Source organism: Pleurodeles waltl, chromosome 1_1 (genome assembly GCF_031143425.1).
Source record: "Pleurodeles waltl isolate 20211129_DDA chromosome 1_1, aPleWal1.hap1.20221129, whole genome shotgun sequence".
Taxonomy (NCBI): domain Eukaryota; kingdom Metazoa; phylum Chordata; class Amphibia; order Caudata; family Salamandridae; genus Pleurodeles; species Pleurodeles waltl.
Genome location: NC_090436.1, coordinates 404,414,679 through 404,440,870, shown reverse-complemented (window position 1 = coordinate 404,440,870; position 26,192 = coordinate 404,414,679). Strand labels below are relative to the sequence as shown.

The following is a 26,192-nucleotide window of genomic DNA, read 5'->3' as shown; positions in this document are numbered from 1 at the left end:
AACTTCCTCCCCCTGTCTTCCTAGCTGGGTGGGTGGGTGGTACCTAAAATAAACCTTCTTCCCTCCTAGTCGGCGCGCAAAAGGGCCGACCCCACCCTCCACCCCCCTTATAAACCTACACTAGAACCCCGCCCCCACTTACCTCCTGTCCTATCGGGCGCCTTGCGCGCCACTTCCCCCGTCCCGAATCAACCCGCGGAGAGACTAGACTGCGTCTCTCTCTCCGCGGGTCCCCTCATCGGGACATACATACGTGACGCTCTTGTTGGTGTAAAAGGTCATTTTATTAGAACAGGATTTAAACACAAACAATACTTTAAAACCTTTAACTGTATATCTTTTAAAGCAGACTTTAACTTTTACAAAACTCCCTCTCCTTCATTTTGTCCTCAAATGTTTTCCTTCAATTTTCCTGCCGTATGTGCTGCCTTATTCCGCCCATGCCTTCCTTGCCTATAGCCTACCCCTCCCCGCTCTGATGCTTCACCTCCTTGTTTTCCCCCTGGAAGGGTGGACAAGCCCGCACCTGGCTCTCCACCCTCCCCCATCTCCTGCTACCTCTTTACACTCACCTGTCCTAAATGACTGTTGACCCCCCCTACCTGACATAACTAATATACCTAACTAAAAAAAAACTTCCTCCCCCTGTCTTCCTAGCTGGGTGGGTGGGTGGTACCTAAAATAAACCTTCTTCCCTCCTAGTCGGCGCGCAAAAGGGCCGACCCCACCCTCCACCCCCCTTATAAACCTACACTAGAACCCCGCCCCCACTTACCTCCTGTCCTATCGGGCGCCTTGCGCGCCACTTCCCCCGTCCCGAATCAACCCGCGGAGAGACTAGACTGCGTCTCTCTCTCCGCGGGTCCCCTCATTGGGCAGCATTGGACGTATAGATAGTGATATCCTAGCATAATATGAAATGACCTTATCATATGTGCAGCGTCATCCCAGAGGTCCACTCACTCACCTCGATGTCTACTCAGGAGATGGCTCTCAACGACAATTGTGATAACACGTCTCGCCTGCACCGTGGCCTCAGAATCTGTGTAGTACTGGCTACGACACTCCTCTAAGAAATGGACTGGTGCCTTAATTTCTAGTAACTAAAATGCATTTGAAAGGTGGTTAAGAACTGCTTGCTTTTGGTAGTTCCACCATTGCTGGTCACTCCACTTTCTGCAGTCTCCAGTAATACAGGCCTTTGCTAAAACTCTGCCCAAATACATCTCGAATAGATTAGGGATTAACTAAAAGGCGCTTTTAAACGGTGGAAAGTCTATGCGTGATAGACTGTCTAAGCGTAAACTCCAGGAATAAAAGAAATCGGAATGGGACAAAGTCTGCAGTGCATAAAACGAGAAGAAATGGAACGCGTGTGGTGACACTCGAGAAAACACAGCTCGTCTCGTTGGACAGGCTTTCTCTAAAGTGCGTATTATTTAGCGTGTGATAATTGTCCGTGGGGAGGAGACCGAGAGAGGCAGCGTGTTTCCTGGCAAAGGTTCTCACGTGTTTGTAGTATTTTCTCTGATCGCGCTCTGTTCCCATAGTCCCCAGTGGGTGTTTTCGTGCGGCTCCGCCGTGCCCGCTTTAGCCTCCACGCTGCAGCCCCCCCGGTGACTTGCTTGTCCCAGGGAGTGCTGCTGCTGCAGTGTGCGGTGTGAGCGGCGCACCACACCCCTGCAGCTGCTCCTCCTGCCCGGACCCTGCCACCAGCTGCAGGGTGCTCACTCCCACTCCCGTCCCGGCTATTGATCGCCCGCGCCCCCTCCTGACACCTCACTGAGGAGCAGCCCGCAGACGGGAGAAGGGAGCGCACACCTCTGCGGCACCGAGAGAGAGGGGACCGGCCTGGGGGGCGCCTGAGGCTGCGGGGGCAGAGGGAACACACGCAGGGGGTGGCAGGAGAGCAGCCGGGAGCGCATGGGACTGAGGAGGAGCCGGGCGACTACTGCAGAGGAGACTGCACGGGCTGCACTGAAGGTAAGGCGGGGAGAGGCTGCCAGCGCCAGCTCTGAGGAGAACAATGCAAGAGGTAGGGCGGAGGAGGGGGCGCCCGGCACGGGCAGGCTGCTGACCACCCGTGGCATCCTTAGCAATCCACCTCGCCTGCTTCACCTTACAACTACTTTATCTAACAGCCGCTGTCTACAGTACGTTAACTGTTTCTTTCACCACATCTACCCCTCATACTTTTCCCCTATGTGTTAAGCCCTCACTCGCCTCGTTTCTGATTTACCCTTTTGTCGACTTCTTATCTTTTAACCCCCTTACTGGCCTCGCACCTGGTTTACCACTTGCTGTCCCTTATCTCATTGCCCCTCGCATCCTCCATTTCACCCCTCCGTACTTTGTATTTGTTTCACCGCATTATCCACCTCTTCGCTAGCCGTGGAACTCTTCATCCGTGGCTGCTGCTGCACCCGCGGGTCTGCTGTCTCTGCTGGCTGTGGGGTTTCCCTTGGCGAGGTTATCTTACCGCATGCCTAACGTCACCTTAAAACATTATTAGGATGTCATTTAAACTCGTACCGAATTGTCTGTTTTACTCCTCAGCTAGCTAAATTTTACTACACACCGACCTGTCAGATTTAACTCCTCAAAGGTGTTGCTTTGTCCTTTACTCCTTACTGGTTGTCCGTTTTGTCACTTTGGTTTGCCCCGTACCTAGGTATTCCTTTTACTCCGTACTTAGATGTGTCTTTTCTCCTCATGCTGTCACCGGTCGCCGGCCTGTCTCATTTACCCATGCTTTGTTATTTCATTCCGTGCGCCTGCTTTACCGCTCACTTGGGTGTATGTACCCCATTCCGAGCAGTTTCTTTTACCTCGTTCCTACCCAGACTCTTTCACCTCGTATGCAGGTGTCACTTTTACCTACACCAGGGCGTCTCTCTACGCTTAAACCTCCATTCTCTGCACATAAAGCCCTATGAGCCGGGAGCGCAGTTTGCAACTCTGAGCCGCCCCGTGCCTGTGACACTGTGTCGTGACAGAGGATCACACGGCGTGTCCCCCGTCCAACGAGACAGTAACCGTGTCTGTCAAGGGCGCCTGGGAGAGAAGGGGACAGAGCCGGCATCAGCACAGGGTGCGCGCGCTGGAGATACAGGATGAGGACCGCCCCGGGGCACCTTACGTGAAGAAAATGGGGGGAGGGGTGGGTGATCACCGGCACTAGGTCACCCGGGCTCCGCCTGACGTCACGGAGCTGCCAGGGATTGCCCTGGGGCGCTACACCGCGGCAAGACATAGGCCTGTCTGCACAAGCCTGTGGCCCCGGGAGCTCACCCGTACAAAGCAGTGGCGACTTCCATTGTGTACGTACGTAGTGAGGCTAGGACCACACATGACACACGGAATTTAGCTTGAAGTGATGGTTGGAAAAGAAGATACCAGCAAAGCAGGTGCGATGTTAAGGACTGGGGTTGCGACGGGGCATGTAAAACAAAGGAGTTGTGAACTTTACGCAGATCACACCACACATTTTAGCACATTGAAAGCAGCCCGAAACCATTCCCGGGTGGGTGGTCCATCCTCACACTGCAAGGGTCCTGTCTGGACCACATACGGTGTTCTGAAAATAAAAAAGACGATTTCTAATGATAAAGCGAGTTGGGGACGTGTTTTCCCAATTGAAAATATTCAGGAACTTGATTTAAAGAAATAAAGATTTGGGTGGAGGCGAATGTAATTTTTCCTTTTTACCATCCTCGTCTGAGAATGCAATTCACATTTTTGAGTTATTCTTCAAGCCCGTTTTCTGTAGAAAAAGCCGTTTAAAGGAGTCTGAATAAAATAAACGCATACCCTCAAGAATGGCATCTCTTTGAGACAGCAAAATACCAAGTGGATTCAGTGACTGACCATAACCATGAGTATTGGGGTGGCAAGAAGTTGGTCTGACCTCTGTCTGTTCTATCTTGAACAGACAAAGTGGAGCACACGCATCAAATCTTGTATTTATCATAAGAAGACATGATAATATCTGAATTTCATTTATTTATGTTGGTCCCGCTGATGGTATCTAAAGCATTGAAACATTTCGTGTATACCACAGTGTGGGACCTCCTCCCTGCCAGCAGTAGTACCGCTCTATTTCGAAGTCTGTCGATAACGCAGTTACTTCTTTTAGGGACAGTATGGGGGCGAGGGGAAGACCGCCCCTTTAAAGGCCGCATAACTGATAATGGCACGCCGACCAGATTTCATGTGCTCGTCCTTCTATCTGCTGAGAAGTGGTAGTTTCTTCTTAAGTATTTTCATTCTTATGATGATTAAGTTAAAACGCACTCTTACAAATATCAAGGGTCAGCCTTAGAGAAGCTGACACCAATGAACAGCCTTCTCAAATATGTTTATATAAAATATCTAAAAATGAGCTGTGTACAAAGTTTCAAGCTTTTATTCAGTCACTTGTGTCCTGCACTCTGTGACCACAAGCGGCTCAAGGCTTTACGAGCCACAGTTCCTGTCTCTGTTTTCTGTCTCTTGATGGATATTGCGAATAATAATCTAAGGGCCGAAAAGGAAGGCGTTTGGGCCTTTTCTGAGGGCGACGATGGGGGATGGATGATGCCCATTGTTTTTGCACAGAGCAGCATCTGTCACCTCGGTCAATGTGTTGTAAGCAAGGGGCGTGAATCTTTGGTTGGGGACCTGTGTGACTGTCCCTCTTTTCATGTCTCCACGCTGCTGGTTTTGTCGAAGGGGGAGGGGCGAGATGGGGGTGGTTACACAAGGTTGAGCATCGAGAAATTGGTGTTTGCTCTCACTTGCTTTATGGTGCCCTCCTGAAATGGTACAGAGCTCGTGTGAACACTGGCACTGGCTGCCAGTGACCAGACAGCTCCCGGGCCTGCAGTGCGCTCTTAACTCTGTGGCTGCCAAGTTCAAACCCAGGGTTGCAGTAAGTTCCCCGTTTGCCGCAGCTCGGCCTGGCTGCGGCAAGCAGGGAACTTCTGCCGCCGCCACCCGCTGTACTTGGCAGAAAACGAGCAGGCAGAGAGAGCATGCTGCAGAACCCGGGAAAATCTGCTTATTCGGCCACAATATGAGAAAGCCGCCGGAGCAGGGGGGCTGAGTCATTCTGGAGCTGTCATTTGACAACTCTGTGTGGGCTAACAGACCGAGGAGAATGCAGACTGGCAGGGGAAGGGAAATCTCATTACGAAAAGCCGCGTGCGTCAGGGGAGCCCCGCTGATTGATAGCGTTCCCCACGTCCCCTCAGACGGGGTTAAGACGTGACCACGTCGTAGTGCGAAGTACGGTCCAGCGCCATTATCTTTGGTATCTGTGAGACTTGCACCTATCATCTATCTAATGTGTATTTGAGACAAGGAAGTAGCCAGAAAACTAAAGGTATTTCCTTACTTTGAACCAAAACTTCAATGGCACCAAGCAAGCAAAATAATTCATTATAACCAGTCTCAGAAGAGCTCTGTTGTGTTTTCCAACCAAGTATCGCTCCATTCATCCTTCCATCCACCCACTAATAGCCATCTTTTCACCTTCACATCCAGCCATCCATTCATTTTTCATCCATTATTCAGTCTTTCACAGTTCCATCCGTCCATCCAGACATCTACCAATCCAGATCAAACCTATTAATCTCCAAACCTATCCATCAAACCCGTCCATCCATCCCTTTCAGGCATCCATTCCTCCATCCACCCTTTCTCTCATCCTTCCAACCTTTCGCTCACCCACCCACCATTTTGCTCCATTCATCCATCCACCCATCTTCCCTTTCACTCACCGACCCATCCTTTCACTCAGTCATCCGTCCTTTCACTCATCTATCCACCTTTCCACCCATCCACTTATCCATTGATCCATTTCACTCAGCCATCCACTCTTTCACTCACTCAGCCATCTACCCCTTCACCCTTTCACTCAATCCATCCATCTGCTCATCCACCAAACCTTTCGCTCTCCCATCCTTTCTTTCACTCATCCATCCTTACACCAATCCTTTCACCCATTCATTCATCCATCTATACATCCACCCTTCCACTCCCCCACCTATCCTTTCACTCACTAATTCATCCATCCTTTTACTCTCCCACCTAACCTGGCACATTGATTATGAGCCTTTGCAACCTGAGTTGTGGACAGAAGAGGCCCATAAAGGACTTCACCCCTACTGTAGCTACTAAACAGGCGGATCACAGTGTCCCTTTTCAGACCTATCCATGATCTCCAAACCTATCCATCAAAACTATCATCCATCCATCCTTCCACTCCAACCCCCATTCACTCATTCATCCATCCACCCGTTCTCTTATCCATCCACCAACTCTTTCATTTATCCATCCATCCTGTCACTCAGCAATCCATCTATACTTCCACACAGCCATCAATCTTCCATTCATCCATCCATCCATCCACACTTTCACTCAGGCATCAATCCTTTCACTCATCGATCCACTGTTTCACCCATCCATTCTTTTACTCATACATCCTTTCCTCCATCCTTTTACTTACGGTGGACATCTCTCCACCCACCCTTTTACTCACTCACCCATCTATCCAGCCTTACACATCCATCCTTCCTTTCTCTCACATATCCATCCATCCATCCTTTCACTCACTTACCCACCCACCCTTTCACATTAATTATGAGACTTTGTCTGCCCAACTGCATACAGACGTGGTCCATTAAGAACTTCCCTCCCACTGTTGCTGGTAAAGCGGGGGAAGAGGGGCCGCCCCTGATTTGAGAGAGACAGCCCATATGTAAATCTCTGCATCTAGGGCATGGCCGACAAAGATGGCCACCGAGATGCATCTCTAAAGAGCTCCGCCCCTATGCCACTTAATCCTGCAACATCCTGCTCCTACAGACAAGCATTGCAGCTTGTCCAATCCTGCTTCACCTGCTGTCTCCCCCACCTACCGGTAAGGATTCATGGGGTGGTTTCAATGCTCCAAAACAGTCCTTGCGGGGATAGAGAACACGGCTTGCTGCTCAGGATGCGGCCGCATGGGCTGAGGCCCACATAGGCGGTGCATTAGGCTCCTGAAGCTTCCTCCAGAGCAGACGACCTTCTAGCACCCAATCGCAGACGCGCTGCCCGATCGCTTGGATTAGAGTCTGCTGCAGCTGCCGCTGGACCAACCACAACTGGGCCACCTAGGTGATATGCAGAGAGAAATCTCTCGCCCAGCGTGGGTCCTCCTGGGCCTGCTGTCCTTCCCTGCATAGCGACTGGGAGCGCACTTCGCTCGCCATGTGACAACACTTTGGCTGCCCTGCGGACCCCAGGCTACGTGGACTCAGGGCTGCCTTTGACTGGGCTGGTTATGTGTTGGGGTCCGGTTGCAGGTACTGTCGGGTCTGCAATGAGAGAAAAGCACCCATCGGCCTCCTGACCTGCTTCTTGCTGATCCTGCTGTGAACTGCCGGCCTGGTCTTACGGCCCCTGGACCATGGAGAGATAAGCCCTCCCCTGGGACAATTGAACCACCTCATCCTGCTGACTGGGACACCTTAGAGTGGAGGCAGTCTGGATTCCCCCTCCTCTGGGCCTTACTTACTGCATCACCGCTCCTGATGCCCTGGTGGAGGAGGGCCTGTGCAAACTGGGGGACTTCTTGACTTGACCACCACAAATGAGGCCTCTCTTTTGTGAGGACACTGACCTCAGACAGATGCAGAGCTTGAATCCATCCACATGGATGTTTCCCCGGACCCTGATGCCCTTCCCAGAGCCATGGAGCTTTGATTCCTCTTGTACCCGTAATTTGGTAGTGTCACGGGGAAGTGATCCACCTATGCCTGCGGGTTCCTTCAACACATTTTGCTACTTGCGGCGACTCTTGAGCCACTCTCATGGAGGACATACAGGGGTCCAGGGTGGCGCTCGAGGGCTAAATTGCAGGAGTCTCCATCAAAGTGAATCTGCTTCAGGCGGTTTTGTGCAAAGTGGCGGACAGAGTAGATCATGCAGAGTCTGACATTGCCTCTCTTCAGACAAGAGTACGACAACTTTAACAACAGGTGACTCAGTTGACGGTGGCCACTGGCACCCTGGAGCCCAGGTTGAGGATGTTGAGGGTTGTTCACATAGATTAAGCGGAAAAGAGATTCAAATATAATTTCATCAATATTAAAATAATGGAAACAGATGTAAATGTAATAACGGATGAAAATCAAGACACTAGAGGTGAGCAAGGAAAAGGCTCAGAAGGTACTCATAAAGAGAAGGACCACTTTTTTAGTGGAGGTGATCCACTAAGAAGAGAGAAAAGCATTAGAAGATCCATGAATTGAATTTTCGTGCTCTTCACGTTTTTGACTTGGATCTCGAGGGGATGAAAGATATTAAAGCACCTGGTGAGGATGAAAAAGCTTCAAAAACGAAGGGGCATATTTACAAGAAACTGGCCCATCAGTGCTGATGTGCCAGTTTTCTTGCATCGCCCCACATAACGACACCATGGATGCGCTGTATTTACAAAACGGCACGTCATGGCGCATGTTAGGCCAATAGCGTCAAAATATTTGATGCTATTGTGGATCTTTGCTTCACAACCATCAAAAATGTTGATGCCAGTGCAGCAAAGTGCAAGCAGGCCCATTGAATAAAACGGGTGAGTCATTTTAATGTCTGCTTTCAGTAGGCGTTAAAAATGATGCCAACAATGGCGCAGTGAAATCTTGTACATTTCAATGTGCCATTTTTGTGGACCTCCTAATCCTGAAATGCCCCCCCTTGAATGCATTATGCCTGGTGCAGGCATATTGTGGCATGCATTACGCCACTTTGTAAATATAGTGCAGTGCAAATTGCCTCCTTGAGCCACATTAGCGAAAACAAATGACACTAGTGTGGTGCAAGGAGGCTCTAGGGCCTTGTAAGTCTGGCCCTAAGCTTGTGAACCCCTTTGAGATGGAAACAGACGGTCCAACGTCTCAAGGATGTTTGTTTGATGATGATTTCATAAAGGAAATGGGCTAATATGTAAGTTTCTTGCATTCCTTACAAAAATCACAGTACGTCTTCAAAATAGTTTTCAATGACAGAGTTTTGCAAGGGCCTGGAGAACAAGGGGTCAGTTCCCCAGCCAAGGACTGGGCGTGCGCAAGGGCTTCTTGTCCTACAGAGGTAGTTCTGTGTATGGTAATGGTTTCAACTATTATAGCCTCAGTTCTTTGCAGGGAATCTTCCGGCATCTACAACGATCATATGGAAGATAAACTAGAGGTGAGAGGTGACAGAGGGGATCACCTTTTGGTAAGAAGAGGCTATTTAGACATCCCTAAAAGCTTTGGGTGGCAGACTAGCCTAAATGTATGGAAAATTGCAAAAAATGACACCAGATTCATGGGATCTGCAGATGTTTCAGGGGTACAGAATAGAGTTCTGAAGGAACCGAGACAAGAGTGTACCCTAAGTGGGATTCAGTTCTCAGGAGAAGAAAGATTGTTGTTGGAGAGTAAGTAGAATAATTATTTTTGAAAGGGACAGTTGCAGAGGTAAAAGATTAATTAATAGGCTTCATAAAAACATATTATTTGTGGGGAAAAAGGAGAAAGGAATGTGCTCAGTCATAAACCTAAAAGAACCGAACAATTGGGTGATATGCCGTCATTTCAAGATGGAAGGAATACATCTTTTAAGGAATATATTAAGAGCAAATGATTGGATGACAAGATTGGCCCTCACAAATGTTTATCTTACAGTTCCATTTTGGAGTCTGCACCAAAAATACATGCAATTCTGTTGAAAGGGAGTCCTTTGGAAGTTTAGTAGTCTACCATTTGGTCTGTCTTCAGCCCCTTGGTGCTTTACCAAGGGTTTACGACCAGTGATTTTGTGGTTAAGAACAAGGGGTGTCAGATTAACAATATAAAACTGGACAAAATTCTTATTAAGGCTCAAGCAAAGGGGGTGTTTGATTAAACTTTCATATTTAGCAAAAGGGCTGCAGGAGTATTTAGGCTTTGTGATTAACCTGGAAGAAATCCTGTTTGGAGTTGAGTGAGAAAACTCAGTTTCTAGGTTTCATGATGGACATGGAAAGGAAATTAAGGAAGGAAATAAAAAGGTTCTGGGAGATGAAAGATGTCACTTTGAGAATGCTGGCGAGGATTTGGGGTTTGTTGTCTTCAGACCGTTTTTCCAGGACCTCTACATTATTGAGCTCTGCAGAGATTGAAAATGAGGTATGTCAGGATGGGCTGAAATTATTCTCAAAAGTTATAGTGGAATGCAGAAGAAAAATAGGAGTTGGAATGGTGGTATCAGCAATATTCAGAGAGGAGACTGGAATAGAGTCAGATGTGAGTTGGAAAGATGGGGTGAGAGATGTGAAATTTTATGAGTGGGTGGTCTTTGAACAGATCAAGAGAAGAACTTGCATATCAATTGTTTGGAGTTGTTGGCAACTTATTTTGCAGTTTGGTGTTTTACAGAGGTCAAAATGAGATGTGTGATGTTACGCATGGACAATGTTTCTGCAGTGCATTATGTGAAAAAGATAGGGAGACCGTGTTCAAAGGCCCAGACAGCAATATCATCAAAATGGTTTGGCAGTTTTGGTTGATTTGGTTGGTTAAGCTGGGGGATAACTGTCATAGTGGAACATATTCCAGGGGTGTAAACAGATGACTGATTGGTTTTCAAGGAGTTTTCCAGGTGCAAGCAGTTGGATACTATGCCGGTATTGCTTATGATTCAGGGGGCATGGGCCCCTTTTGAATATATTTATTTATGAACAAGGCAAATAGTCAGCTCCCCAAACTTTTCAGTTGGAGGCCAGATCAAGAAACATGTGCATTTCTTCCAGACAGAGGGAGACTAATGTCTTATGCATTTACTCCGTTTGCTATCACCGCAAGATTACAAGTTCAAGCACGCAGACACAAGGAGACTTGTGGTTGTGACTCCAATGTTGAGATCACAAGCATGGTTTCTGGGGATGTTAGAGATGTTGGTCGACTTTCCATTGATTCTTGCTTTGTCTGAGGGACTGTTACCAGGTCCTCAAGGAGAGCATCACAAGTTAATAGTGCATGGATATCTAGCTCGGATGGCTTGGAGAATTGCAAGAGACAGTTGGAGAGGCCAGGACTTTTGGCAGAGGGTTTCAGAGTAATTTAAGAAACCTGGGCTCCTGGAATGAGATCATCATATAGACAGGCTGGGAGAAAATTGGTTTGTTGGTGTTTACAAAAATAATTTGATTCCATTTCAAGTTGTATAGTAAGTATTGTGAATTAGCTGATAGAATTTTTTGAGTAAAGCTTATCTTTTAAAACAGTGAATCTGTATAAATCGGCAATGAGAGTGGAACACTTTTTGGTGAATGTCTGTGGGACAAGATTTGATAGTTAAAAATGTCATGCATAGTATGAGGGTTGTTGCAAAATATTCTTCATTATGGGATGTCATCATTATATTCAGGGCTTCAGAAAGATGAGGAGACAATGTTGGTTTAGATTTGAAACAACACTAATAGAAATTATGTTGCTATGTTTAGGTTCCTTTAGAATAACTTCAGATAATAAATCTTTAGAAGTGACTAATAGAGCTTTCAATCCAAAAGACGCACGTTTTGTTAATAGAAAACCGGGGACAAACCAGAGAATTATATTTTATCCATATTTTCAGTAGAATGCACAATTGTGTGTGGTAAGATGTTTGAAAAGAATGAGAGAAGAACTGAATCACTGAGAGGAAGATTTTTTCTCAGCTATTGATTTCATATGAGACCTCACAATCCACTCTGTAATGCAACTCTAGCAAGATGAGTTAAGAAGGTCATGCGCAATGCAGATATTGATGTAAGTAGTTTTGGGGCACATTCAGTATGAGGAGCATCAATTTCAAAGGCATTTGTGGTGGGTAGAAATTTAAAGTATACTCTAGGTTCAGAAGATTGAGCAAATGAATCAATATTTAAAAGCTGTTACTTTAAATCTTTGAATAGTGCAATAGACGCTTATTTTTATTTCATATTAATGAGATATTGCAAGTGATGTCATAATATGAAGTTGCCAGAGGAGTTCTTGGCGGCATGGTTGTCAGAAGACTGCTCAGAGAATAACGTTTACAGTGTCTCCACACAACATATGAATTTAAAGAAGAAATCTTGTTCACACCTCAAAAAGGTGCAGGTGGCTGCTTGTTCCAGGGTGTTATTGGAATTCTTTCAGATTTAGTATAGTTTTTTTTTAGTTGCTGCTGTCAGTAGGAGCAATGAAAGGAGATTGCATAATCTTATCTTCTGTGCCTTTAATACATCCAGATTTTCTTCCCACCAGGCTGTTGAAAATCTATGTTATCCCACTACCAGTATCAAAGGGCTGTTGTTCCATAATTTTCTTGGTGCAGAAAGCAACAGTCTTGGACCTCCAGGAAATCAACAATTTCATATCCTATATGACATTCAAAATGATTACTCTGGGCTCAATCCTACTTCTTCTAAAGAAGGACAATTTCTTCTCATCAATACAGTTGACATTTATCTTCTTGCTTATGCCAGTGCACGCAGAGTCTCAGAGGTACCTCTGCTTTTGTATGAACGACAGTCACTTCCAGTTCAAAGTCCACCCATTTAGTCTGTCTTCAGCTCTAAGAGTTTTCATGAAGTTGCTTGCACAAGTGGTGTGCATCATTCATTCTGAAGGTAACAGAGTATTATCTTGATGATTGTCTTATTGCTTCTAATTTTCTTTGTAAGATACTGAGGGCCAGATGTACCAACTTTGGGAATACCACTTTCCTAATTGCAATTCTCGTTGAATCGCAATTAGGAAATCAAAAAAACTCCTCTGAGTTTCATTAACAATTACTAATGGGTCACAAATACACCTACATCATGAACATTAAAGAGGCAGGTCACAATATGCGACTCATTAGGAATCACATCCATCACAGGGATGGTGGGTGGCCTGCTGGGCTCAGCAGACCACAGTGTTTTTGAATGCCTTTTAATCAAGCAATCTTCTTCTTCTTTTTTTTTTTTAAATGCAGCACGTTTCCCTTAAAGCTAAACGGGATGTGTTTAAAAAATAAAAATAAAAAGTTTTCTTTTCATTTTTTAAGAGTAGGCAGTGGTCTGTGGGACTACCGCCTGCTCTTAAAAAAATATTTTTACAAACATTCACAAAGGAAGTAGTCCAACCCGAATCCTCATAGAGCTATCCAGTTCATTGGTGTCATACTCGACAAATCTTCAGGAGAGATTTTCTTACCCAACCAGAGGAGAATCAAGCTGCAGTCACTCCTAAGAATTCTGTTAGCATTACCTCAAGCCTCAGCAAGAGATTGATTAAGGTTTCAGGGGATATGTCTTCAGCCCTAGTTGTAGTCCCTTAGGTTCGGGCACATTTCTACCCTCTAGTTCTTCTCTTCCGGAGTCACTGGGCTCTGCGGTCTCAGGACTGCATTTGTGTCTGGATCTCCAATGGAGGATTCAAGCAGAATCTCTAACCTGTGGTTTCCCTTTTATCACTCCCTAAAGGTGATCACAACAGATGCCAGTGGAAGACGCTGTGGGCCACTCCAGGGGACACCAGGGCAAGTGGAGCCCTCAGTTCGTTTTAAAATCCTCAAATTGTAAGGAATTGAATGCAGTTAGACTGTCTCTTGAGCATTTTTCCCTAGATCTCCTCAGTCAGGCAGCCCTAAACTGGATGGACAATCAGGTGGTCATGGCCTTTATCGATCACCATGGAAAACAGGGTCTTCATACCTAGTGATCCTGACTCACCATATCTGCATTTGGGTATTGGGTCATCCATTTAGTTTATCTGCTGTATATCTTCAGAGGAAGGAGAATTTGCTTGCAAACTACCTGAGCCACACATTCCCATCACCTTGTACTTCATTCCAGGGTATTTTAACAGATAAGGGAGAAGTTCAGGTCTCCTTATTGGATCTCTTTGCTTCCAACGAGATCACTCAACTTCTCAACAGGTTCTCTCCAACCCCAAAATCAAGGGCAGTAGATGTTTTCTTCATTTCTTGCCCCCAAAGTTGTCTTTATGCCTTTACCCTGATTCAGCTAACTGCAAGGGTCCTTCAGAAAATAATAGCAGATTATACAGAAATACTGGTTAGAGGGAACTGGTTTTCACTCCTACCACGATTGTCGAGAACCACCAACTGGATGATTATTTTAGACCTATTTCCCCCATTGAGAGCAGTTTTAGACAAGTCTGTGTTAGCCCACCTTCATCTGGGGGGTGGCCCTTGTCTGAATCTACAGGCTGTAGGTTGCTCAGAAGATGTAACCTTGTCCATTCAAGAAAACAGATGTCCAGTCATTCCCAAACCTTATGCTAGACATTGGAAGTTGTTTGCTTCCTGGTGTTCTTCTAAATCTTTAAACCGACCAGCATGATATCCATAAAGGATCTTTGATTTTTTTAAAGATGGATTTGTATTAGGGGTGTGGGTATCAACCTTGCATCACCAGTGAGTGGCAATTACAGCATTCAGAAAAGGAAATATAAGGGAACAAGACACCATATTTTCTAGAATTCATCTGAGTTTTTCCCTAGTACGGCCAGTAATTCATTCCCTGGTGTATTCCAGGGATTTAACTTTAGCCAGGATATTCTTTTGAACCATTATCTATTTATCTAAAGTTTCTGTATTTTAAGATGCTATTTTTAGAAACTATATGCTGAGGGAAAGGAATAGGGCAATTGGAATAGGCCCATTATATTGTGATACTTTTCTTCAATTTCTTTCAGGCAAGGTCATTCTGAGACCAGATCCATTATTTATTCAGAAAATTCTTAATGATTTTCATGTGGCCCGGGATATTATTATTCACATCTTTTTTTGCAGCTCTTTCTTGTCCAGAGGAAAGACTTCACATCTTGGATACACGCAGAGACCTATCTATTTATGTTCAAGAACTTCTTTTAGGAAGGTTCAGACTCTGTTCATGACTTTCAGGACATTTGGTCTTGGCTTAAGACCATAGTCCGCTTCTCCGAGTAGATGCTTTAAACTGACAATCCTGTTAGGTTATAACAAAAAGGATGAGTCTCCTCCGTGTGCTGTGCCTGCCAGGTCAATCAGAGGTGTGTCGGCTTCCTGGGCTATATTGAAAGGGGCATAGGTGAAAGACATTTGTATGGCAGCCACTTGGTCCTCCCCTCACAATTTTACGACTCATTATTACCTTCAGGTTGGGAAAGGGCTTTGGCAAAGCAATTGTGATGCAGTTTTGTCATTATTCCTGAATTCTGGCACCTTGATTAAAATTGTCATGGCTTGCATTGCATTCTGAAATAAATGTATTTTCTGGTTGTGTTTACTGCTTGGGTATTGTAGAAAAGTGGATTGTTTTTTTGAGTTGGGAATTGCCCACCTCAAGGAATAACACTAACTTGTAAGGATGAACCCCAGATGAACCCCAAAAGTCAATAAATTAACCTGTCCTCAACCCCCGGTAGCTATGGCACAGAGCAGACAGGCTTAATTCACTTAGAGCAATGTGTAAAGTATGTGTGGTGTACCAAAACAGCAATAAAGTCACAACACAAAACAATTAAACATCCCAAACTGAATTAGAAGAATAGCGTAAATTAATATTTTACAAATTACACCAAACCAGCAAAAATCCAATAAGAGGAATGGGACATATGAATGTATAAAGATTTAAGACACAATAATAGCTCAGAAAAGCAATTAGCACCAATGATAGTCTATGCACGACCTATTCTGGAACCTAGGCATGATTTCAGGCCAACCGCAATGAAGCACAGTTCAAATTCACCAAACAGGGTCATCCTGGTCAAAGGTTTTACTTATCCCTATTTGTGGAGCTCATAAACCTCCAGCGGGGCAAGCCTGAAGCTGTATCTGATGAAGTTGCATCAAAATTGGAAACCCTTGCCTAGAAGTCCCACTGATACTCCAGTAGTCTTGGAAGTCCAAGCATTTTCTAAGTTTCAGCTTCTCAGGGTTTCTAGAGCATCTACTCTGGGTCACTTTCTAGACTTCCAGGAACTCAAGGACTGCACATAGGGACCAATACTTACTGTAGTATTGGCAACCTGTAGAGTTCAGTCCAGGTCCAGTTGTTACTAGTCAACTGGTTACTTCAGGACAAAGGCCTCATGCAGTTTGTTTTTGCAGCACACAAGAGGTCAGCCAGCTGACACTTGTGGGCTGATTTATGAAAAGTTAGTGCCGCCTTTGCGTCATTTTTTGACACAAAAGCGGCATAAACTTACAAAATATGATTATATTTTGTAAGTTTATACCGCTTTTGCATCAAAATGTGACACAAAGGCTGTGCTTTTGAACCATTATCTATTTATCTAAAGTTTCTGTATTATAATATAATTATATTTGGTAAGTTTACGTTGCTTTTGCGTCAAAAAATGAGGCAAAGGCGGTGCTAACTTTTCATAAATCAGGCCCTTGGAGTCCACTTTTCAGTCCTGGGAACACGTGGGGGCACGTCCAGCCCTTCAGGTCTCCACACAGGTCACGGAGAGCATATCCAGTATTCCTCTAAGCTTCCATATGTCCAGAAAGTGTTCTGAGGAGCTGTGGGTGAGATGCCACCTTTGTAGGTTACACTAGCCAGTGGGGATGACTCTTGCACACTCCCTAACCAATGGGAGAAAAGTTCTCAGGGGCAAGCCTCCCAAAGCTTGATGCACATCCTGTTTGCCTTACTGAAAAGTATCCCACATTACACCTTTCCAAGGGAAATTCAAAATGACACCACCTTTCTGCCTTTGGAGGGAGTTTGTGAGCATTTCAGGGGATGTGTTTTGGGAAATGTACAGTCCCCTCCTCCTAAGCTACGCCAAACTAGTTCTGGGACCAGCTTCCTCTCAAATTGGGACAGAACCAGGCTGACTAGCATGTGTCCGGGTATTGAAGGGTTTTCCCTTCCAAGGTCTCTCCTTACACTTAAGTTTGAATGAGCAAGCCTCACCTATGCCTTTATAAAGTTAATGAAAGTCCTAGGATCTCCCCAACTGGTCTTTTTGAGCTGAAAGGAATCACATGAACCAACCCAGACCATCCTGTCACCAGGGATTAGCCATTGTTCTGCCCCGGGAGCAGCTTTCACTCTTCATTAAGGCCAAGCAATAGCTGATCAGCTGCTGGCAGGGTAATGCAAATTAGTCTCTGGAAGCTTCAGGTAGGAAAAAAAAACTTTCTAAAAGTTACTTTTCCTACATTTGTATTACAAATTTAACATCAATGAATTTAAATTTTATTAAAAATTAATTTGATGACAAAGATAAAGTTGAGTTCACATTGCTGGTATTGCCAGGCTGGTCCTCAGTCACATAGATGATTTTCATGCTTTGGGGGTTGATGTTCTACCCTGCTCAGATTTCAGTCGAGAAGTAGTAGCTTCTAAAGAGCAGTACAGGCAGCACACGGGCCCCGGGGCACTGAACACTCCCCTGCTGAAATTAATTTTATTTATTTATTTTATCTGTTTCTGCCCACCGGCCCAGCGGGGAGGTCCAAATGCGGCTGGTGGGTTTCTGGCCACATGGGCGGCCGACTGGCGGTTCAGCCTTGGCGGTCGGCCTCGTCCGACCGCCAAAGTTGAAATGAGGTCCTCAGTCTTTTGCCAGGGCTAAAATTCCATTTTTAATACATATAAGCAAACCCCTAAGGTAGGCATCGTAAGGCAGGTAATTACAAAGAAGGACATTTTAAGTTTTACATGTCCTGGTAGTTAAAAACTCTCAATTAGTTTTACATTTTTTTAAGGCGACCTCTCCCGTAGCATAACATTGGGTTGCCTTATTACATTCATTTAGTTCTAACTTTTGATTGGGAAAGGTAGAAGTATCATGTTTGGTCGCAAAAGTATTATAATTTTAAATCATCTTTAAGGATAAAGTCAGATTTTAAGTTACAATTCTGAAAATGGCACATTTAGAAAGTTTACATTTTTTTCCCTAACCATGTGGTGCCTGCAGCCTGTGTCCTGGGCCACATGACTGTGAAAAGCTGGCAGCCGGCCTTTGTGCATTCCTCCCAGATAGTGAGACAACAGGGGACCAGGTGCTGGCAGGATTGGCTATCCTACCAGGGTGGAAGGGGCTGTGCCCCACTTACATTTCAAAGGGGCTGCCTTCAGCACACTCACAAAAAGCTTGACACCAGTCTGTTTTCACTCTAGACCTTTTGGAGCCTGGGGAAGGGAGGAATGTTCAATAACCAGATGGGGGGGGGTCTAGATGTTTCTCTCACTTCAAACAGGTATAACTATTGGACCCTCAGACCAACTCTTCAGTTCACCCTTGGACCTGTGGAGGATCCCAGAAGGACTGCCTTACACTTCAGAAGACTGCCCCACTCCTTGAAGCCTGCTTACCTCAGATGACTGCCCTGCTGCTGCCAGAGGACTGCCCAGCGGCTTTAGGCCTGCTTACCTCAGATGACTGCCGTACTGCTATGAGAGGACTGCCCTGCTGCTTGAAGCCTGCCTTATATTCTCAGAGGATTACCCTGCTGCTTGAAGCCTTCCTTGCTGCTTGAGCCCAGGACTACCATAGTGACTCCAAGGGCTAATTGATTGGTCTCCTGATCTGACATACAAGGACACAAAAAACTCCAACAGCTTTGAACCCATACCTGGACCCTGAAGTGAGGCCTGCCCTTCAAGTGGTTCCTTATCAGTCCTGGATCATTGAAAGCGCCCAAAGAGCCAAAAAACAAAACTTGTGACATTTTCCACTAAAAAGTGGTCAGAGAGCTAGCAGGAGACTGGGACTTTCCTGCTCACTAACCTGCCCAAAGTGCATCACCGGTTGACCTAACTTTGTGGCTTCTCCCGCAACATTCTCCATGGCAGCAGACCCTGTTTAGTGTCTCCTTTTTGGAAGGGTATCCAGCCTCATGAAGCCCTTGTTGGCTACAGCAAGCAGCTTTGTCTTGCTTGAGATTTTCGATTTCCAGTGGCTCCTCAACAACCAACCCTCCTCCTCAGAGACCACCAAATGACTTCCTCAGCTGATTTGTACAGTCTCAGACATTATCTCTAAAAATTCTTCTAAGTTCGAAGGTAAGCAGAGACCGGACCCAATCCACTGCGTGCCTCGGAACCGCTTTCCATTGCAGTCAGCCATAGCTTGTGACTTTGCCCCGTCTTGCTCGCCTTAGAGCTTTACTGCTTTACTGCTTTTCTGCCTAGCTACCCAAAGGTTAAGCACAGGTTAATCTAGTGACTTTTTGTGGTACACCCTGGCAGGGGTTGTGGTTGTTGCTTGAGGAGCATTTCCATCCACTTCAACCAAAAACCCATTTTCCAACATGAGGTCAACCAGAAAATGGGGTTGAATTTGCTAACTGGGGGTTTATTATGATGACTTCCTGTTTCTGATATTGGATAGGAAGAGGAAGTCAGCCATATTAGTAGTTTTCTTATTCCTGCTTTGTTATTGAAACCATTTCTGTGTTCAAAGATGATCTCTAACCCAGCAAGGACTGCGATGAGGAAGACCTGAACTTACAATAATGAAGGTTACTAGTAAATAATTGGGGTAATAGTCTTGAGGCAGAGCCCATAGGAGGAGACCTTGCAAACAAAGAGTGAGGTTGAAAAAAGAAGTTCTTGTGTGTGCGAGAGATAGAGAAAGAGAGAGCAAGAGAGAGAGAGAGAGAGAGAGATAGCAGGAGAACAGACCTTGGGCCTAATAAAAAAGAGAGGAACCAAGGCCAGATGGAACGAGAAGTTCTGCTGCCCGATGGATGTAGTTTGTGTGAGTTATGAATGATGGAACCCTCTTGGTTCCTGAAGGACTCCGTGGAACTGTGACGTAAGTGTTAGAATGTGGTGAAGTGAATGCAGGCTTTGAATGTTGAGTTTGCGGTTACACACAGATGAATAAAGGCATGTAATATACAGCTCCATCTGTGGCCTAGTTATTGGTGGGTACCGGGGCTGGGGAAGACGCTACAATTGATGATGAGTAACTTAAAGATTGACCGTGCTCTTCCAGAGAGTTTGCCATGGTTTATGCAAACTGCTCGTCCGTGCCACGAATGCCTCCGTCACAGCGCAGAGTCGATATTTGGAGTATGTGGAGGCAAAGCGCAACTCCAGCAGGTGTGAAGCATTCGAAGATAAAGAAAACTTTACTGAGACATCAACATATTGTTGGCTAAGAACCTGCTGGTGAAGCCATAAAGAGAGGTACTGCGCTACTAGGCATTCTAAAGCTTAACATCATATGGCATGATAACGCTAAAGGCGTATGCAGCCATGTTTTAAAAGAGTAGCAAATAGCGACAACAAATTGCAAGATAACACTGAAGTCAGAAGCGCTGCGAGGCAATGATCAACCAGGTGCTAGATAGTATAAAGAGACGACTAAAAGCAAAGCGATCCAGACACAAGAAATTATCATCTGCTTACCAGATCTGATTGAAGAGAGCAATCATACCGCAGCACTGGGAATTAGCCCAAGGAGAAGTGCCCAGGGTTGTGCTTACGAAGCCGTCCATGCCTAAAGAGCTGATCGGAGGAATCAAATGCTATTCTTCAATGGAGACCAAGAAAGAGGCCAGGTTTCCCGCAGTTATCAAAGATGACCCAGAGGCCAGCATGGCAAAAGGCCTCAGAGAAGGTGTGCATGAACACTTTAACCAAAACCATCAAGCGGAGTCAGAGAAAACTCCATCCTTAGTGTCAGCCAATCCCATAAACAGTTATGGTGCTGCGATCCTCCTGAAACCACCATTCATACAGCCAAAAAGCAGAATATTTGCAACAGATTGACTGCTCGGATAGAGAGATTTGATGATTTCATTGATGTGCAATAAGAAATAGATAGCAAGAGGATTATCATATACCTCAAGAATATTGCTAGTGAAGGTGGAAAAGAAACCATACAGAAAATGCTGCGAGCTGACAAAGTCTTATTAAATAAGCCTTGAATCTCAAGTTCAATACAATACTGAATGTAGATTATGAAAGGTACATTTTCAGTCAAGAACAACAGAGAGTTGGTGAAACCATAGGCTAAATTGTTGAGAGACTGGATACGCTCATTAAACACTGTAAGTTAAATTATTTTAATGATGAGGAAGCAATACGTCTCAGAGTTAAGTGATGGATGCCAGGCAGAAACACAATGGTGAAGGACACAAGGTGATGTCACCATGGACAAAATGTTGTGTGTTCAGGTGTGGATTGTCATTTTCACACAAAGGTAAATGGACAGATTTGTAAATCCTGTAGGAAGGAGAACCATTTTGTAATGGTTTGCAAGGTGAAGAAAAACGTAAATGCATCACGGTGAGAAGAAAAATGCCTGCCCGAATGTTCCAGAAGCAACATACGATGCAAACCCACAAGATCAAGTGACAACACCAACTTAGATAAATTGATACCAAGCAAGGTCGATACTGATGATTGTGCAGTGTTGATGTTTACCACAGAAAAATGTGAGCATGTTGGATAGCAGCATGTGCAGGAAAATACCATACTGCCATTGAGAGTTCTACTGGTCCAATGTCATGGGTTTCTCCCATAGTGATAGTACCCAGAAAGCACAGTGAAGGAGATGTACACATCTGTGTGGATCTGCATCAAGCAAACAAGGCAATTGAAAGTGAATGACATCTTGAAGTCTTCTCTCGCCTTGGATATCATCAGTTGGAACTCGAGGAGAATTGCAGGTACATTATAACCTTTTCTGCATATGTTGGTCCATTTCGATATAAAAGACTAAGGGGGTCATTACGACTCTGGCGGAAGGCGGTAATTTGGGGAAAGGTACTGCCAACAGGCTACCGGTTACTTTTCCCAAATTATGACATTGGCGGTTTGGCTCAAGCCAAACTGCCAATGTACCACTCTGTCTGCCAGGGTGGTAACAGCCTCCGGGCTGGAGACTTCGGTCTCCAGCCAGGCAGCTGTCACAATCCTACCCTCGGGATTATGAACCTACCTACCGCCATGGTTTTGGTGGCATATCTACCACCCCGAAAACCATGGCGGTAGGCACTATCCTTCCCTGGCACTGATAGGGGTCTCTCCTGCCCAGAGTCCTCCCCCTTCCTCTCCCGACCCCTCCGACATCCACACACCCACACGCACACACATACACACTCATACACACATACATACCCACACCCCACAACACACACTAACATACATTGTAGCACACATGCATTCACAACACACAACATACACGTAGACTCACATTAATTCATTCACGCATGCATTCCGCGCAACTCACACCTGCATGCATGCATACAAAAACAGACACACACACCCCCACACACGCACACAACGCCCCCACCCCCTCTCCTGTTGGAGAACCCGACTTGCCTGCTTGCAGGGAGTCCTCCGGCAGGAGACGAGATACGGCGCTGCTGGCAGCAGCAGCGTCTGACAGCAAAACACCACCAGGCCGTATCATGGTTCATGATACGGTAGGCGGTGTTTTGCTGGTGTGGCGCTGCTGCGGTGACACTGCAGTAGCATGCTTCGGCCCATTAAGTGGGCCTGGGAAACATGCTGCCACAGTGCAGTGCCAGTAATACCTCGGTCTCACTGTGTGCCATGCACAAGGCTGTGCATGGCACACAGTGGGCACCAACAGTGCACAATATGTGCACCCAGCCACACTGCTGCCACAATGAGCAGACCCACCCAGGGGCCCTGTTTAGGGCCTCTTCCTTGCCATTCCACCTAGCTTTTCATGGCAGGGTCCATCCATGATGTGTAATCCATGATCCTGGCAGTATCATCCATACGTAATCCATGATCCTGTCAGTGGTGGCGGGCTTGTGCCGGTCCGGCTGTCAGCATTCTAATCTGGTGATTGGATCACCAAGCATGTGACAGTCAGACCGCCACTGCAAATATGGTGATCCTAGAACCGCCATACTCGTATTCTGGCCCTATGCTTTGGTGTGACATCAGCTGCAGAGATTTTTCAGGATGTCATTCGACATATCATACAGCCTGTCATGAATGTTTTAACTACAGTGATGACCTATTAGTTTTCCGAGCTACACATATGGAGTACAATACAGCTCTCATGCAGGTGTGTCACTTGCTAGTTGATGCAAGCGAAATGTGAATTCAATAAAACAAATCTAAAATTATTTGGCCATATCCTTTCTGATGGGGGTGTGACACCTAACCCCGCTACATTGAAAGCATTGTCAACTGCAAGTCCCACACAAGATGTTTCCATGTTACTTTCATTCCTCAGCATGGTCAGCTACTGTTCCAGATACATACAAGACTTTGCCACCGTGAATGCTACATCGAGAGATTTAACGAAAAAGAATGTTTCATTTCATTGGTAATGTGAATGCGAGCAAAGCTTTAAGACAATCAACCAAGCTATGAAAAATGCTACTGAAATGGCATATTTTGATCCAAAGCTCCATACAGAAGTTGTTGTTAACACTACCCCAGTCAGGTTAGGTGCAATCCTTGCATAGCACAGGAGACACCCAATTGTTCAAAGACGTCTTATGGGCTATGCAAGCAAATGTTTGTCCCAAACTGAATGTGCTTATTCACAACCTGAAAAAGAAAGCTTAGCAGTGGTAGGAGCTTGTGAACATTTCCACGTGTTTTTATACGGAAAGCCTTTTATGCTTGTGACAGATCATCAAGCATTGTTGACCATCTTTGGCAATCTAAAAGCCAAGGTGCCTCCTTGCATTTGCAAAAATTACAAGTACACAATTGCGCATCGCCCAGGGAAAGCTCAAAACCCTGCTGACTTCTTCAGAGTGCATATACAGTGCCCTTGTACCCCTTCCAAGACAGTTGAAGCCTGCATAAACTTCATTGTGAAATCAAACACACCAGCTGCCATATCAGAGCAATTTATCAATGCCATGAGTCAAGATATTGACATGTTAAAACTGAAAGACATTATTACACATCAGTCCCGGAACTAGCACAATTTACCTCTAGCCAGTGACAACGAATACCAGAAGTTTCAGAATGTCATAGATGAACTGTCCATGAGTCAAGGAGGCAATATTCTGAGAGGTTTGAGAATTGTTATTCTGGAGAAACTGCGACAACAAATAAATGAGGTGGCCCAAGAATAACATCGTGGAATAGTTCAGGATTTTGGCCAAACCTGACAGTGCACAGGCCAAATTTGAAATGTGTGTACATCCAATATTCAGGGATATTGATATGTTTTCCATATTGTAACTCAGGAGCAGTGCACTAATATTACTGCAAATAATTTCTGTGACGCCCTTCCATTTCTCATATGTGAGGTCCTGATTTGATCTAAAAGAAACTTTGTTATGGATGTTGCACAAAACGAACACATTTCTCTGCAAAATGTCTGTAATATAGTCTCATTCATCACCCACATTAAAAATAAATGAAATGAACACAGTATTTAAAACAATCTGTTTAAGAGTTATTAAAGGTTATTAGGGCAGGACCCTGCAGAACAAAGCTGGCTCTCTCAGGAGGCCTCCTGAAGGCTGGGGTCCTGGGGCAAAGTCCACTTTACCCATGCCTTAAGAAGTCTCTGAGTCTCTGAGAGAGAGAGAGAGACATAAAGGGCCTGATTTAGATCTGTGTGGCGGTGAATACTCCATCACAAATGTGACAGCTATCTTGTCTGCCGTATTATGATCCCTATAGAATATAATGTGATCATAATATGGTGGACAGGATATCCATCACGTTTGTGACGGGATATTCCCTTCCGCCGATCTAAATCAGGCCCAAAGTCCTGAGATTCATAGAAACAATAGTTGGACTGATAAGGCCAACACATATTCTCCAATACTCCTGATTTGGGTGCGAACTCCTTATTTCTAAACAAAAATGGCTTTATGCAAGCTTTCTTCAACTTAAAAATTCTTCTGTTTGAATTTAAGTTAACAGGGAAATTCAATTGCCTCGTTCTTTTCCTAACTCTCCCTCCTTTTCTGTTCCCAAATGTGGGCATGCTTGTCGATGGCAAAGTGAATAAACTAGGGTCTGGCATAAGGAGAAGGGCTGCAGCCTGTCAAAGAGGAAGGATTCAGAGCCTGTGAGAGGGACCAAGACCTGAGTGCCTGACAGTGAAGAGGTTTGCAACCTCAAATGGAGGCAAGGCATGAGGCCTTGCTGTGAGAAACCAGGGAAGTGGGATAACTACCGTAAACGTGCAGGCACATGCTTGCTGTATTTCTTAAGCTATCCTACTATACAAGTATAACAAAGGAAGGCCTGTACTCGGATGGGCACTGGAGATTTCTCTACAATTTGTGAAGACAACATATTCGTAGATCTCAACTCATTTAAACCCTCTTTTCCAATAAACTCAGAAAAAAAGCCCTACATTTCAGCCATTTTGATCTTCTGCATCTATTTATAACACGTTTTGTATTCACTCTGCCTCCCTTTCTTCTTTTTGTCTTCAGCGTTTTAATAATATGTGTGAGGGCAGAAAAACACTGTCAGCAAAACCACATGATCCAATTAGTTTAAAACGCTAACCCATCTGGGGAAGATTTATATGAGTTCCTTTCATAGATAGTCTGTCAAGGCTACATTATTGGCAGCAACTGTTCTCAATTTACTTTATTGGCAGCCCTGTTCCTGCAGGCATCCATAAATGATTCCAATATTGGGAACAGGAAATAGGAATATCGTATTGCCCCTCCTAATACATTTACACTATTATTCGTTTAATAAAGCTGGCCTTTGATACCAACTGCTTATTTCATGCTGCTAGGACATGGCATTAATGTTCTCTGGCTTAAGATGGCAGAAACATACCTCTCTCTCGCTCCCGTGTCCGCTCGTATTTCTTTATAGAAAATAAAGTGCAAAATGGCGACTACAAATAGTTACCTTTATTTATCTATATGAATACTTTTTTGATCGTTCATAGCGTTTGCCGAATCTGCATGGCACTTTCCAAAAAGTTTCCATGTTTCCAAAATTGGTAATTTGAAATTTCTAACAGATAGTTAAAAAACGAGGAAAAGGTATCGAAGGGTTCCCAACAGTTGCATTTCCTTTCTTAGTCCCAAAGGAATCTATGCAGGAGCACACAGCAAAAAACAGCAAAAAAAACACTCAAAGTTGTTGTTTTTTTCTCAGACATGGACAAGAAAGCAGCATTTAGTCCAACTTTGTTTCTAAGATTGCTTTGATGTAAATCTATTTGCAGTCGCAATTCGGAAGGGGCATGTTGTGGACGTCCCTTCCGAATTGTGATTCTGTACCCAGTATATCAATGGAT

General features: G+C 45.1%; 1 protein-coding gene across 1 annotated transcript in view; it reads left to right on the top strand.

Moving 5' to 3' along the window:
- The first annotated feature begins 1,477 nt into the window (after positions 1-1,477).
- The window catches only part of SV2C (synaptic vesicle glycoprotein 2C), a 588,766-nt gene continuing 564,051 nt past the window's right edge, over positions 1,478-26,192 (top strand). Inside the window, exon 1 of the mRNA XM_069223649.1 lies at positions 1,478-1,983. The gene's annotated coding sequence lies outside the window, so the exon portion shown is untranslated. The remainder of the gene's footprint in view (positions 1,984-26,192) is intronic.